The sequence below is a fragment of the Piliocolobus tephrosceles genome, chromosome 8 (assembly GCF_002776525.5).
Source record: "Piliocolobus tephrosceles isolate RC106 chromosome 8, ASM277652v3, whole genome shotgun sequence".
NCBI lineage: Eukaryota > Metazoa > Chordata > Mammalia > Primates > Cercopithecidae > Piliocolobus > Piliocolobus tephrosceles.
In genome coordinates this window covers 70,971,128-70,979,537 of record NC_045441.1, presented here as the reverse complement: position 1 = coordinate 70,979,537, position 8,410 = coordinate 70,971,128, and the positions used below count along the sequence as shown (strand labels likewise).

The 8,410-nt window shown below is 33.9% G+C and overlaps 1 non-coding gene across 1 annotated transcript; it reads left to right on the top strand.

The window, feature by feature from the left end:
• The first annotated feature begins 4,754 nt into the window (after window positions 1-4,754).
• On the top strand, window positions 4,755-4,965 carry LOC111551090. The gene has a single exon (XR_002734266.1). It is a non-coding gene; the product is annotated as a small nucleolar RNA U3 (small nucleolar RNA).
• The last annotated feature ends 3,445 nt before the right edge of the window (window positions 4,966-8,410 follow it).

Here is an 8,410-nt window from a genome sequence, read left to right as displayed (position 1 = left end):
ACAATTATTACAGGATAGTCGCGTGTAGCCAAGTATCTTCATGGATAAGAAATCAGATGAATGCAACTAGTTACTGTTCATGAAAGCATTCACCAGCAGGGCATTTCCCTAGAGTAGTAAGAGGTTTCTGGCCTGAAACCTCTTGATACTTGGTCTGTCAATCAATGGACACAAAACAGTGTCACTCCTACAATGTGGGTATTCCTAAAATGAAATGTTTTCATATTAGAATGGCCGTTCTGTTAGAAAGTCCAGAAGTAGCTGAGTCCTAAAAGAAGAGAGGAGGAACATATGGGTGGGAGCATCAAAGAAACCAAGCTAAAAGCACGCAAACCCTCTTAACAGCAGCAAGAATGTTGTCTGCTTTGGGTAATGGACTTCAAAAGGCACTTTGATTCAATAAAGGCTCCCAGAGGTAAAAATAATAATAACAATAATAATAATAATTGTTTTTAAACTACTATTTCAAGACACTATGATTCTGACCAGCAACACTTTGACAAGGTATTAGAGTGAATAACTTCTTGTCTTATATAAATAATTAATGATTACTCCCTTAAAGGGAACCATACACTGATGCAAGGATATTTTCTCCCACATATAATCATTCTAACACTTCTTTCTGTAAAGTCACTGACTAGTCAGAAAGGGTTTTTTTTTTTTTTTAACTTCACTATGCTTTCCTAAGTGATCAGTTATGATAATGGGGGTCTTAGAATTCAGGGGTAAATAGAGGTGTTGAGCAAATTATACTTATTTGCAATTGCTGAATTCCTAAATAAATTCTCATATGTTTAAGTCTATGCTGGCAAAGCAATATTAATTTTAATCTAAGTGGTTTGAAAATAAATTAACTACCTTTCTCATCCCACCCACTGTTCACTGGCAATTCTTAACCACAGTCCAAATTTGATCAACACTTTGATTGAGTTACAGGTAAAATGATAACCATTAGACAGTATTTCAATTTTTACATAAATAATTTAGTTTTTGAAAATTTTAACTCAGAGCTTCATAAAATCCTCACCCATGAATTAGGAAAATCAGACTAGGTTAAAATTTGAATAATTGTCATTTTAAAAAATCTGTATTGGCTACATAAATGTGTTATTATTAGAGAAAAGAACTGAGAGTTCTTGGAATAGAAAACTATCCTTTGCAATATGTGTTTTTTAAAAAAAAATGTATTCAGACTATGCCTGGTTAATAGATCGATAATCAATAAACAATTGAATGCAGTATAGAATATCCACCTTTTTACCTTTCTGCTCTTGTGTATATTTTTTATAAATGAATCCCAAATCTCTGACCTAACAGCTGCTCATTGTCCTTAACATGACTTTGGTCTAAGCCATTCCTCCTAACCCCTACATTTTCCTGTGGTTATCATGGTATCATACTCGCTCCAGGCTTCAAAGCCATGGACATCACAGTCGTTTCTGAGGCAGTAGACATCAAATATTTATCTTTTTTTTCTTTTAAAGCTTTTTTTATCTACCTTATTTCCAATTAGTTATGCCATCACTCTTGGATAGAAGCCCCACCACCATTTACTTTGAATTCTTTAAGAGTCATTTAATTTTCCGGGTTTAATTCTAACCTTTCTGTCTGTTTATCACACAAACTGTTTTTAAATATTGATTTTATCTTTTTATTCACTCTTAAAATCCCTGGATGGTTCTTCTTCAAGTCTTCACTAGTTTTTTGAGCGCTTTTACTTTTCAATCTCACTCTACAACCCAACTTTACAACTCATGCTTCCTCAATCACAGAAAATTCTAATTTTTCACTGCCCCAAAATTGTTCCTCCATTTATTTTGCTTTATTCTGTTGTGATGTCATCCTTCTTTCTATTAACATTCCCTAAGTATTCATATTACCCTATAGTTTTTTTTTCTGATTTTTGAAGAATTTCTTTCATACAAGCATAAAATATCACTCTGGCACTCACGGCTGTAAGAAAAAGACCAAGCTATTCAAGTAAAACACATGAAGTGCTCTGTGTGATGGTGACTGATTTCTTGATATTATTCAAGCTTTGCATATAAATCAGATAAGTTATTAGATGAGATCATTATGGCTAATTTTACTGACAATAATTATCTAATTTCAGGATAAGATTTTGGCTTCAGCTTTGGAATGATATATATGTTGTTTCATTTTCCTCTTTTTTTTATTTTTTATTTTTGAGATGGAGTTTCACTCTTGTTGCCCAGGCTGGAATGCAATGGCATGATCTCAACTCACTGCAACCTCCGCCTCCTGGGTTCAAGTGATTCTTCTACCTCAGCCTCCTGAGTAGCTGGAATTACAGACATGTGCCACCACACCCAGCTAATTTTGTGTTTTTAGTAGAGATGGGGTATCTCCATTTTGGCCAGGATGGTCTCGAACTCCTGACCTCACCTGATCCACCCGCCTCAGCCTCCCAAAGTGCTAGTATTACAGGTATGAGCCACTGCGCCTAGCCATTGCTTCATTTTCATTACATCTTTATTACTAAAAGTAACTTAAATGTAGCCAAAGGATTTAGGTATACACTTGTTTTCATTCCATTCCTCTGTCATCATTTGATAAGATTAAATCTACTTTGTATTTTTAAATTTTTTGATATCACTAAAATCTATAAGTTAACCAAATCTATAAAATGTATTTTACTACTAGAAACATGTAGCAAAATTGTATAATTTCAAGAAAGTATTTAAAAATTAGAGTGGGGGCTATCTAGTTTTTTGTTTTTTGTTTTTTTCTCAAAATTTCAGAATCATCAATAAAAGATTACCAATGTCAGAACACTGAAGCCTACCTAGGGAGTGAGTTTTAAGTTATAATATGCATTGACTATATAGACTATAGCCTTTAATATTTCAAATATTTCTCCAAAAAATTTCTAAAAAAAAACTAGTTGACTTTTTCCTGGGCACACCTTATACAAACATAAGTGCTGCAGTTATGAAATGAACATTTTATCTCTTCTATACCAATGACCTATTATTGAAGTCAGTAGGATGGAAATTGTTTTGAAGAATGCAAGTAGTTACACTTGGAATTTACAAAATTGCTTTGAAACTGCACTCCTCCTTCTTTCTACAAATTAACTCCTCTGATGGATTTTTTTTTTTTTCCGGTAGCCTTTTCCTGCTCCCTCAAGCTATAATTAGTCATTGAAAATTGTCTCAGTGCATGGCTGGAAGACACTATAAACTCTGGACATAGTTCTTTCTCCTTGTTAAGAAAAGGTGCTCACTGAGTGATATAATCTCAGTAATCTAATGACCAGAAAGTGATTTTAGAACATCGTGACCACTATTCCTCTTTAGCAGGCTTTAATAGCAGCACAGGTACAAAATTATTAGTATTCTGTCTTTTTAAAGACACTAGTAAAGCAGAAGCACAGCTAGTACACCCAGAACAGAATTCACCTAATTGTTCACGTTTTGGTTAACAGAAAAAAATAATCCTTATTCTGATAAGTATTCTGTGTCTTCATGTCGTTATAAAACTAATAAACTATGAAGGTAGATAAAATCAAAACCAGTCACTCAAAATGTGTTTACAGTTGCATTGCAGCTCACTTCTAGTCTCAGGCTAAAGCAGCATTTAAATGCTAGATATTTGATATCTGCAATTTTGAGAGAAAATGCTGAATCAATTTAAAATAGCTTCAAACATGTAGATATTTATGTGGGAACTAATTGGCATAAACAAGAGGGAAAATTGCTGAAATGATTTACTTGAGCCTGTTTATAAAGCCTGCTGGATTTTAAGTACGTATTATTCAATGTTTTGTTGTAACTTTGTGTATCTTATTCATCAGTCACAACTAAACCACTGGGGTTCTGACAATAACAAACACAGAATGTATCCCATTTTCTCTCTATCATTGTTATGAGGAAAGCAATATAAAAGAAAACAAGTTAAGCCAGTAAGTCACAAAATAAAGTGAGCAAATCAGTGTGACCAGAAGTGGGACAAATCTCTTCAGCAGTCCAAACTCTTAAAATCATATTTTTATGTGTCCTAATTTGGCAATTCAGCTTTACTAAAGCTAAATGCTTAAGTCGTTGCCCTCAAACACAACACCTTTTAATTTGTTATTGCTGAACATTCTGCAATTGTTATTTCTCGTTGAGACGCATCCTGCACTGACCAAACATAGTGGGAACTGATTTCCATGTAATGTATGATGTACATCCTCTAGTAGAAGCCAAACTTTTTATTTGCTATTGTAGTGTCACCCTGGCATGTAGCGAAGTGCTTTGTAATAAATTATTACTAAATTTTAAAAAAGTAATAATAAACAAAAATTCTAGATCGCCAAAATGATCTTCCTAAAATTGTCAAACTGATCTTAATCTTTTTCTTTTAAATAAATCAGTGTGTAATGCATAATATTTTATGTTTTAAAGAAAATTAACAAAATAAAATTACCAGGATATGTGCTCCCATAGATGCACAGCTAATGAAATAATATGAAGAAGCTTTTAATAAAACTGTCATAGAATATGTAGGAGATAAAGTACATATACACAGCAACTAGGTAGACTCAAGCAGATAAATAAACCAAACAAATTATACTTTATGAATTTAAATTATATAAGAATAAAAAAGGTAATTAGAGCTTTAGAAGATGAAATATAATCTAGGTATTATAATATAAAGTAAAAAATAAAATAAGTTTTAAGTTATGAGAAATGAAAGAGAATTTGGGAATAGAACAATGAGACAAAATATCTGATTAAAGAAGTCTCAGAAAGATTATACTTTCAGGGATCTTTTTTAGTTTGTTACTAGAAAAGTGTCTCTGAACCTGGAGAACACCAGAAACCATGAGGAGGAGGTATAGCGCTCCCTCCTGAGCTTAACGTTGGCTCTTGGTTTTGCTTTGCTACTGCTTTTTGCCATTGATAATCATTCTTCTCTTCCTTCTGGGAAATAAGAGGGAGAAGATGCAGTCCAAATGGCTCCTGTTTACATTGTTTTTTTTTAAATAGAAGTCTGAGAAAGAAAAAAAATTATGGAAAATAAACAAGAATTGAAGAAATAATAAATCAAAAAACATACTTTACTTTGGAGGGAGACTAAAACTGCCAGACAGGATTCATTCCTTCAGTTGTTCAGTCTCTCAACAGATGTTTATTCAGCAAATATTGTATGCCAGATGCTGTTGTAAGTGCTAGGGATATGGCAGGAAGTACATGTTGTTAGTAGGGAAAGACAGGCAAGAAACCATAAGTACTAGATTATGGAAAGACACTGTTTTAGTCTGTTCTCACGGCTATAACAGACTACCATGGACTGGTAAATTACATAGAATAGAAATTTCTTTCTTTCTTTTTTTTTTTTTTCTGGAGACAGAGTCTTACTCCCTCGCCCAGGCTGGAGTGCAGTGGTGCAATCTCAGCTTACAGCAACCTCCATCTTCTGGGTTCAAGCAATTCTCCTGCCTCAGCCTCCTGAGTAGCTAGGATTACAGGTGTGCACCACCACGCCCGGCTAATTTTTTTTGTATTTAGTAGAGATGGGGTTTTGCCATGTTGGCCAGGCTGATCTCAAACTCCTGACCTCGTGATCTGCCCACCTCGGCCTCCCAAACTGCAGGGATTACAGGCATGAGCCACCACACTGGGCCAGAAATTTATTTCTAACAGTTCTGGAGCTGGGAAGTCTAAGATCAAAGTACCAGCAGATTTTGGTGTCTGGTGAGGGCCTGGTCTCCACTTTCAAGGTGGTGTCTTGAACCCTGAATTCTCTGGAAGGGAGGAACTTTGTGTCCTCACATGGCAGAAGACCAAGACAGAGCGAATCTACTTCAGCAAGTCCTTTTTATAGGGGCATAAATTCATCTATAAGATCAGAGACCTAGTGACCTAAACACCCCCCATGAAGCTCCACCTCCCAACACTGTTGCATTGGGGAAAACATTCAAACCATAGCAGACAGTGCATTGTAAGCGTTTAGAGAACACTGAAAAGGTGATTTTTTTTTCCCTATAACTTTATTTTTTTTTCTCTTGATGTGACTTGTACATAGAGCAATGAATGAAACTCTTCTTTAACCCAAACAAAGAAAATATACAAAAATAACAGAGAACTTTAATTTCTATATTGAAAGGTCCTACCATGTATCTAAAAAAGTTGACTTTCAGTGATTATTGCACTCCCTTGCATTTCTTTGTCTCTGTCTGTGTCTTATTTATCCTCTGTAGTTTCCACTTTGTAGAAGTGGATGTTTTGCTACGTGGCATAGATCGATGATAGATGATAGATAGATAGATAGATAGATAGATAGATAGATAGATAGATAGATAGATAGATTATAAATGGAAATAAAGAGACAAATAACTGTTGTGTATACAAATTATTAAATCTTTATGTCTTTATTGTAAATTATGACTTTTAGTGTTTAAACATGGCCTAAATTTTAGTTTTCATAATTTTTGAATTGAATTTTACTTGGCTGATATGAAGATTGCAATCTGTGATTTTATGTTACTTCTATTTCCTTGATATACTTCTGTATTTTTCTTTAGTGTAACCCAGAGCTCACATACAAGTTCTCTTACGTAGCATCCAGCCTTAATGGCTTCTCTCAATCTCTCTCACTGACTCTTACCCCCAATTCATTAACTTCAAATTTTATGCAGAGTAATTTACTTCACTTTAACTTCTGATCCCAAAATTTCATATTCAAATCTTCAAAGAGGTCACATTAAACAAACCCTCAAGTTGTTAAGACACATCCTCCTTAAAAGTATGACAGTACACATGCACACACACACACACACAAGGAGGGTTTGGCAGCCTGAAAACTCATAGGTGAGAGCCTATAAAATTGAAGCAATAGTGTTACACCAAGAGAAATGTACAGGTCATACAGAATAGTCTCTTATAGGGAGGTAATGATATGTATATTCATACTTAATCACGCTGTTTCAGATCCCAGGGAGGACTGCTATCTAAAATATGAAGGTTTAAAAGGAATAAGAGAACTATAAATGCTTGGCAAAAGTTTGGAAATCTTAATATGTCAATTTTATACCTACGAAAAAAGTTGAACTATAAAGTCTGTATGATTTTGGGGAAATTTCAGTAGGAATTAATTATGAAGGGTTTGAGTTTCTTTAATGAAAGACAAACTAGTATTGACTTTATGCTTATAATCCAGAAATTATTTCTTTTTTTATCATCACTTTCACTTCCATATCATCAAGTCTCATGTGAACTAACTCTATGTGGAATTGAAAGTAATGTTCCAAAGTATGTAAACTTTAGAGTCTGAGTCATCTTCTATCGTGTTGATTTCCAGCTAGTCATTTTTATATTGTTGCTAAGTGCTTTTCCATCTAATTGCATAGGGACTGATTTGTTTAGCAACCTCTGTTTAGAGTCAGGCTTTGTTCTCTTCACTGTGGACACCATTCTGGCATTGTTTTCCTGTTTCCATTGTTTCACAGAGCATATTTTATCACAAGCATTTTGTGATTCAATTATCCTCCCCTCACCCCTCCCATATGTAAGCGATAGTACCCTTTGGCTCTAAATATATGGTTGTAACAGCTGCTTTGCAATGTTCATTGCAAAAGAGAGAAACAGAGCCCAAACAGCTATGCTACTAAACCTTACACATAAAATAGTCATACTGAATTAAAGACAACAGTAATCAAAATAGAAATAAGGAACATATGCAATTCAGAAGCATTAGGGTGTCTGTAATTCCCATAACATTTTATAAATCTGAATTAATGGTGATTAATTCAGAATATCATGAAAAAATGCATACCTCCTTTGACAATTCACATAATACTTTATAGCTATATGCATTTAGGCCGTGGATTATCTCATTCTAAGAAATGTAAAGCACAAGGTCTAAGTAGAGTGACCAGTATATTACATTGGGAATGATACATGGTGTAAAACAAAAGGAAAACCTTTTAATTATATTTCCAAAAGGTTTTAATTCCTTTTAGAGACCTTTATGCACTAAGGCTCTCTAAGCATGAAACTAGAAAAGATAAAGAAAATCTACTACAAAAGTTAAAGAAAATAAGTGATAGAGCCAATCTATAGCCTAAATATATTTGTTCGTGGATAAGATAAATTAATGAGTAAAAAGAAAATAAAATCATTGGTTCACTTTTAACGTTACCTTACATAAACTCCATTTGATAGTCTTATCTTGAAAAAAATTATTATTTTTGTCTAAACAAATTGTGGAAGAGGGTACAGCTGTGAAATAGGGAAAAATGTCTAATAAGTAAAAAGATAAAAACATAGCACATAGATATCAAAGACAGTCTCTGGAATTGATGACTATCTGAGTAGGCTAAGAAAACAATTATCGGCACATATGGCAGTCAATTCAGTAAGAGTTTGAGGGATCAAGATCTCCAAAGTAAAAGAGAACTTTA